Source organism: Tachyglossus aculeatus, chromosome 1, assembly GCF_015852505.1.
Source record: "Tachyglossus aculeatus isolate mTacAcu1 chromosome 1, mTacAcu1.pri, whole genome shotgun sequence".
NCBI lineage: Eukaryota > Metazoa > Chordata > Mammalia > Monotremata > Tachyglossidae > Tachyglossus > Tachyglossus aculeatus.
This window is the reverse complement of record NC_052066.1, coordinates 53,659,492-53,667,524: the sequence shown is the minus strand read 5'-3', so window position 1 is coordinate 53,667,524 and position 8,033 is coordinate 53,659,492. Positions and strand designations below refer to the sequence as shown.

General features: G+C 44.5%; 1 non-coding gene across 1 annotated transcript; it reads right to left on the bottom strand.

The window, feature by feature from the left end:
* Positions 1 to 436: 436 nt before the first annotated feature.
* On the bottom strand, positions 437 to 574 carry LOC119938726. Its single transcript, XR_005454495.1, has one exon. It is a non-coding gene; the product is annotated as a small nucleolar RNA SNORA7 (small nucleolar RNA).
* Between the last annotated feature and the right edge of the window lie 7,459 nt (positions 575 to 8,033).

The following is an 8,033-nucleotide window of genomic DNA, read 5'->3' as shown; positions in this document are numbered from 1 at the left end:
CGGCTTTCCATCTGCAATCGTTCTGCTAATGATGGCATTTATTAAGCACTTACTATGTGCAAAGCACTGTTCTAAGCGCTGGGGAGGTTACAAGGTGATCAGGTTGTCCCAAGGAGCGGGGGGGGGGGGGGGCTCACAGTCTTAATCCCCATTTTACAGATGAGGGAACTGAGGCACAGAGAAGTGAAGTGACTTGCCCAGAGTCACACAGCTGACAAGTGGCGGAGCTGGGATTTGAACCCATGACCTCTGACTCCAAAGCCCGGGCTCTTTCCACTGAGCCATCCTGCTTCTCTAATGGGTAGTGGATCCACAGAGTTTTCTTGGTAAAAAAAATATGGAAGTGGCTTACCATTGCCATCTTCTGTGAAATAAACTTGAGTCCCTTCCCTCGACTCTCTCCCATGCCGCCGTTGCCAGGCACGGTTGAGTTTTGACTTGTAGCAGATTGCCTTCCACTCGCTAGCCCCTGGCCAAGCTAGGAATGGAATGGGTCGGCCTCTGCTTGACTCTCCCTCCCCTAGCCGAGACTGGTAGAGGACTGGAAGCTTTCCAGGTGTGACCCTGAGAGATAGGGAGACAGACACCATTATAAAAAAATAAATTTCAGATATGCACGGAACTGCTGTGGGGCTGGGAGGTGGGGGATGAGTAAAAGGGAGCAAGTCAGGGCAATGCAGAAGGGAAGTGAAGAAAAGGAAACACCCAAACAAGTAGCACCCGATACTGTGAGCAACATAGGCCTGAACGCTGGCCCTCAAGGCTGTCCATCCCCTTGCCCCCTCCTCCCTCACCTCCCTTCTCTCCTTCTCCAGCCCAGCCCGCACCCTCCGCTCCTCCGCCGCTAATCTCCTCACCGTGCCTCGTTCTCGCCTGTCCCACCATCGACCCCCGGCCCACGTCATCCCCCGGGCCCGGAATGCCCTCCCTCCCTCTGCCCCTCCGCCAAGCTAGCTCTCTTCCTCCCTTCAAGGCCCTGCTGAGAGCTCACCTCCTCCAGGAGGCCTTCCCACACTGAGCCCCTTCCTTCCTCTCCCCCTCGTCCCCCTCTCCATCCCCCCATCTTACCTCCTTCCCTTCCCCACAGCACCTGTATATATGTATATATGTTTGTACATATTTATTACTCTATTTATTTATTTTACTTATACATATCTATTCTATTTATTTTATTTTGTTAGTATGTTTGGTTTTGTTCTCTGTCTCTCCCTTTTAGACTGTGAGCCTGCTGTTGGGTAGGGACTGTCTCTATGTGTTGCCAACTTGTACTTCCCAAGCACTTAGTACAGTGCTCTGCACACAGTAAGCGCTAAATAAATACGATTGATTGATTGATTGATTGATGTGCCACACTGGTCATTCCCAGCTAACAACTTTTCCCTAAAATGACAGAAGAGCAAAATCATTCATTACGGAGGCAGAATGCTTCCAATAGAGCACCCTCGTGAGGAAGGACATGCGGAACCACTGGGCCGACTTGGACTATCTGGGGCCGACTTGGACTTCCCAAGCGCTTATAACAGTGCTCTGCACACAGGAAGCGCTCAATAAATACGATTGAATGAATAAGCACTTAGGCCAGTGCTCTGCCCTCAGTAAGTGCTCAATAAGTACGATTGAATGAATGAATGAATAAGCGCTTAGTCCAGTGCTCTGCACACAGTAAGCGCTCAATAAATATGACTGAATGAATAAATACAATTGAGTGAATGAAGGAATACATGTTCTGTTTGTTTTCTGTCTTCCCCATCTAGACTGGGAGCCCATTGTGGGGGAGGGACCGTCTCTAGATGTGGACCACTTGGACTTCCCAAGCGCTTACTACAGTGCTCTGCACACAGCGCTCAATAAATACGATTGAATGAACAAATGAATAAGTCCTCATTCCAGTGCTCTGCACACAGTCAGCGCTCCGCAAATACAATTGAGTGAATAAATACGATTGAGTGAATGAATGCATGAATTGAGTGAATTGAGTGAATGATTGAGTGAATGAAGGAATGCATGTTTGTACATATTTATTACTCTATTTTACTTGTACATATCTATTCTATTTATTTTATTTTGTTAGTATGTTTGGTTTTGTTCTCTGTCTCCCCCTTTTAGACTGTGAGCCCACTGTTGGGTAGGGACTGTCTCTATGTGTTGCCAACTTGTACTTCCCAAGCGCTTAGTACAGTGCTCTGCACACAGTAAGCGCTCAATAAATACGATTGATTGATTGATTGATTGGAGTTTTTTGAGAAGTGAGGTCACATGTCCACCTTCGCATCAACAAAAACTGCCCACCATTGGCTTCAAAGCAATCACCTTGTCCCTCAGCTTGCTCCTCTAATGCTAACTTTCTCATTGTGCCTCCATCTCGTCTATCTCGCCGCCGATCCCTCGCCCACACCCTGCCTCTAGCCTGGAATGCCCTCCATCCCCAAATTTGACAGATAATTACTCTCCCCCCTTCAATCAATCAATCAATCGTATTTATTGAGCGCTTACTTTGTGCAGAGCACTGTACTAAGCGCTTGGGAAGTACAAGTTGGCAACATATAGAGACGGTCCCTACCCAACAGTGGGCTCACCTTATTGAAGGCACATCTCCTCCAAGAGGCCTTCCCTAAACTCCCCCTTCCTTTTCTCCCACTCCCTTCTGCGTTGCCATGACTCACTCCCTTTGTTTTTCCCCTCTCAGCCTAACAGCACTTATGTACGTATCTGTAATTTATTTATTTATATTATTGTCTGTCTCCCCCGCAATAATAATAATAATAATAATAATGAGGGAATTTATTAAGCGCTTACTATGTGCGAAGCACCGTTCTAAGCGCTGGGGACGTTACAAGGTGATCAGGTTGTCCCACGGGGGCTCACAGTCTTAATCCCCATTTTACAGATGAGGGAACTGAGGCCCAGAGAAGTTAAGTGACCTGCCCAAAGTCACGCAGCTGACAACTGGCGGAGCCGGGATTTGAACCCCTGATCTCTGACTCCAAAGCCCGGGCTCTTTCCACTGAGCTATGCTGCTTCTCTGAGCCACGCTGCTATGGGCAGGGATTGTGTCAATCAATCAATCAATCGTATTTATTGAGCGCTTACTGTGTGCAGAGCACTGTACTAAGCGCTTGGGAAGTACAAGTTGGCAACATATAGAGACGGTCCCTACCCAACAGTGGGCGCACAGTCTAGAAGTCTACTGTCATATTGTACTCTCTCAAGAGCTTAGTACAGTGCTCTGCACACAGTAAGTGCTTAATCAATCAATCAATCAATCATACTTACTGAGAGCTTACTGTGTGCAGAGCACTGTACTAAGCGCTTGGGAAGTACAAGTTGGCAACACATAGAGACAGTCCCTACCCAACAGTGGGCTCACAGTCTAAAAGGGGGAGACAGAGAACAAAACCAAACATACTAACCAAATAAAATAAATAGAATAGATATGTAATAGCTATAATAAATAAATTACATAAATAAATTGTATAATATAGTTATATAATATTATATATTACACTTTATAATATATGATAATATATTATAATTATATATTATATATGATATGCAATATATAAATTATATAGTAAATAAATTATATAATAGATATAATAAATACAATTGAATAAATGAACGAATGAGTTTGGCTCACTTCAAACATTAAACTCTTTAATACTGGGTTAGCAAAGCCCTCCTGGAGGGCAGGGACTATTTCTTCTCCTTCTGGTGTCTGTTCCCAAGTGCTTAGTGCTTAGTATAGTGTTCTGCGCAGAGGAAATGCTTGGTTTATCAGTAGCAACAATAGAAAAGGAATTGAACTCCATTAAGCTTCTGCATACAGAGTATAGTAAAAATAATAATAATAATAGTAGTATTTATTAAGCACTTAATATGCGCCAAGGACTGTTCTGAGTGCTGGGGTAGATACAAGGTAATCAGGTTGTCCCATGTGGGGCTCACAGTCTTCATCCCCGTTTTACAGGTGAGGTAACTGAGGCACAGAGAAGGTAAGTGACTTGCCCAACGTCACACAGCAGACAAGCAGACAATACATGAGAAGCAACGTGGCTCAACGGAAAGAGCCCGGGTTTTGGAGTCAGAGGTCATGGGTTCAAATCCCGGCTCTGCCAACTGTCGGCTGTGTGACTTTGGGCAAGTCACTTCACTTCTCTGGGCCTCAGTTCCTTCATCTGTAAAATGGGGATTGAGACTGTGAGCCCCCCGTGGGGCAACCTGATCACCTTGTAGAGAAGCAGCGTGGCTCAGTGGAAAGAGCCCGGGCTTTGGAGTCAGAGGTCATGGGTTCGAATCCCGGCTCCGCCACATGTCTGCTGTGTGACCTTGGGCAAGTCACTTCACTTCTCTGAGCCTCAGTTACCTCATCTGTAAAACGGGGATGAAGACTGTGAACCCCACGTGGGACAACCTGATCACTTTGTATCCCCCCCAGCGCTTAGAACAGTGCTTTGCACATAGTAAGTGCTTAACAAATGCCATCATTATTATTATTATTATTATTGTAACCTCCCCAGCGCTTAGAACAGTGCTTTGCACATAGTAAGCGCTTAACAAATGCCAACATTATTATTATTATTATTATGGTAACCTCCCCAGTGCTTAGAACAGTGCTTTGCACATAGTAAGCGCTTAATAAATGCCATTTTAAAAAAAAAGTGGCGGAGCCGGGATTAGAACCCATGACCTTCTGACCCCAGGCCGGTGCTCTATCCACTATGCCAGACACCGGGGCAACAGACAGCACAGAAAGCAAGGTCAATCAATGAATATGATTTTAATATCTACTGCATGCAGAGCACTGTACAACTACTTGGAAGAGTACAATAGAATCAGCAGACAACCCTCATGGAGCCTAAAATCTAATAGGGAAGACAGATGTTAAAATAAATTACCTAATAATAATAATAATAATAATAAATAATGATGGTATTTGTTAAGCACTTACTACGTGCCAAGCACCGTTCTAAGCACTGAGCACTGTTCTAGAAGCAGCGTGGCCTAGTGGAAAGAGCACAGGCTTGGGAGTCAGAGGTCATGGGTTCTAATCCCACCTCTGCCACTGAGCTGTGTGACTTTGGGCAAGTCACTTCACTTCTGCGGGCCTCAGTTACCTCATCTGGAAAATGGGGATTATTCATTCATTCATTCAATCGTACTTATTGAGCGCTTACCGTGTGCAGAGCACTGTACTAAGCGCTTGGGAAGTACAAGTTGGCCACATATAGAGACGGTCCCTACCCAACAGCGGGCTCACAGTCTAGAAGTCTATTAATCAATCAATCAATCAATCACATTTATTGAGCGCTTACTGTGTGCAGAGCACTGTACTAAGCGCTTGGGAAGTACAAGTTGGCAACATAGAGAGACAGTCCCTACCCAATAGTGGGCTCACAGTCTAAAAGTCTTTAAGCACTTAGTACAGTGCTCTGCACACAGTAAGCGCTCAATAAATACGATTGATGAAAAGGGGGAGACAGAGAACAAAACCAAACATACTAACAAAATAAAATAAATAGAATAGATATGTACAAGTAAAATAAATAGAGTAAGAAATATGTACAAGCATTAAGACTGTGAGCCCCACGTGGGACAACCTGAGAGCCTTGTATCTACTCCAGTGCTCAAAACAGTGTTTGGCACATAGTAAGCACTTAACAAATACCATCATTATTATATAAAGTGATCAATCAATTGTATTTATTGAGCGCTGACTGTGTGCTGAGCACTGTACTAAGCGCTTGGGAAGTACAAGTTGGCAACTTATAGAGACAGTCCCTACCCAATAGTGGGCTCACGGTCTAAAAGGGGGAGGCAGAGAGCAAAACCAAACATACCAAGAAAATAAAATAAATAGAATAGATATGTACAGTAAAATAAATAAATAAATAGAGAAATAATATGTACAAACATATATACATATATACAGGTGCTGTGGGGAAGGGAAGGAGGTAAAATGGGGGGGATAAGAGTGATAAGAGTAAAAGTGATAAGTGTAAAAGATAGCACAGACATGCTGGTGGCATGGAAGTGCTGAAGTGACAGTTGTGGGGATATGAGGTGGGGAGATGACATGAAATATGACATGCTCTTCCTGGAGGAATAATAATTGTGATATTTGCTAAGTGCTTACTGTGTGCCAGACACTGTACTAAGCACTGGGGTGGATACAAGCGAATCGGGCTGGACACGGTCCCTGTTCCAAATGGGGCTCACAGTCTCAATCTCCAGTTTGCAGGTAAGGAAATGAGGACCAGAGAAGTGAAGCAACTTGCCCAATCAATCAATCAATCAATCAATGCCTCAATCAATCAATCATATTTATTGAGCGCTTACTGTGTGCAGAGCACTGTACTAAGCGCTTGGGAAGTACAAGTTGGCAACATATAGAGACGGTCCCTACCCAACAGTGGGCTCACAGTATCCACTGCAACACGCTGTGGTGGTTAATCTTTATATTTCTGATCCGTGAATTCATGATATCGAGTAGTTTTACCCAAATAGATAGGTATATATTTTCTTAAAAACGGAACCCTAGGATCTTCGGGCCCCTCTCAGGATCACACCTGGAGAGTTCCCAACTCCGCCGCATGTCTGCTGTGTGACCTTGGGCAAGTCCCTTAACTTCTCTGAGCCTCAGTTACCTCATCTGTAAAATGGGGATTAAGACTGTGAACCCCACATGGGACAACCTGATCACTTTGTATCCCCCCCCCAGCGCTTAGAACAGTGCTTTGCACACAGTAAGCGCTTAACAAAGGCCAACATTATTATTATTATTATTATTATTATTATTACCAGTCTCGGCTACAGGAGGGAGGGTCAAGTAGAGGCCTACTCATTCCATTCCTAGCTTGGGCAATGGCGAAGGGGTGGAAGGCAATCTACTACAAGTCAAAATTCCCCTGTTCTGGGCAGCAGCTTGGAAGAAGGCAATGGTAAACCACTTCCGTACTTTTACCAGGAAAAACCCTCTGAAAACACGACCGGAATGATTTTAGATGAAGGTGAGGCATCCTGGGAGAGATGTGTCCATGGAGCCCCCATGGATTGGAAATGACCCAACAGCATAAGACAAGACAACGAGGATATTCGGCCTTGGAATTCACCCACATGATTTTCAATATGCCATCTTTTCCTGAAATGACTACTTATTCGATCGTATATATGAGCGCTATTCACCCACATAATTTTCAATATGCCATCTTTTCCTGAAACGACTATTCATTCAGTCGTATTTATTGAGCGCTATTCTTGGGGATGGGTTATGAGTGGGCCTCTTTGGTGTATCCTGCTCAGACTAAATAGCTTTTTCGAAAACCCAGTTTGTGGATGAGGCCAGAAAACACATTTCAGTCATTCAATCGCATTTATTGCACGTTTACTGTGTGCAGAGCACTGTAATAATAATAATAATAGTGATGGCATTTATTAAGCGCCATCATTTATTGGTCCAGAAAATCATATATTCATTGCGCATTCAGTTGATCCAGACACCTGAAGTTTTGGTACAGTCAGTTCTGCTAAAACATGTGGTTTTCATTAATAATAATAATAATGGCATTTATTAAGCGCTTACTATGTGCAAAGCACTGTTCTAAGCACTGGGGAGGTTACAAGGTGTTCAGGTTGTCCCATGCGGGGCTCACAGTCTTCACCCCCAATTTATAGATAAGGGAACGGAGGCCCAGAGAAGTGAAGTGACTTGCCCAAGGTCACACAGCTGACAATTGGCGGACCCGGGATTTGAACCCATGACCTCTGACTCCAAAGCCCGGGCTCTTTCCACTGAGCCATGCTGCTTCTCTGTACTAAACGCTTAACGTATGGAGTATATGGAATGAGGAACTCTCCCATTTGGTTTGTGAATTCAGTGTTTCGGAGAGTCGAACCCTTCCCTTTTTTTTTCTGAAAAATGGCAAATATTCTTTGTCAAGGTCACTCAGTGTCCGTCAGTCAGGGAGGGATATTAGAGATCAAAGCATCAGAACATTCAGTCGGTCCCCTTCGAGACTGTGAGCCCGCTGTTGGGT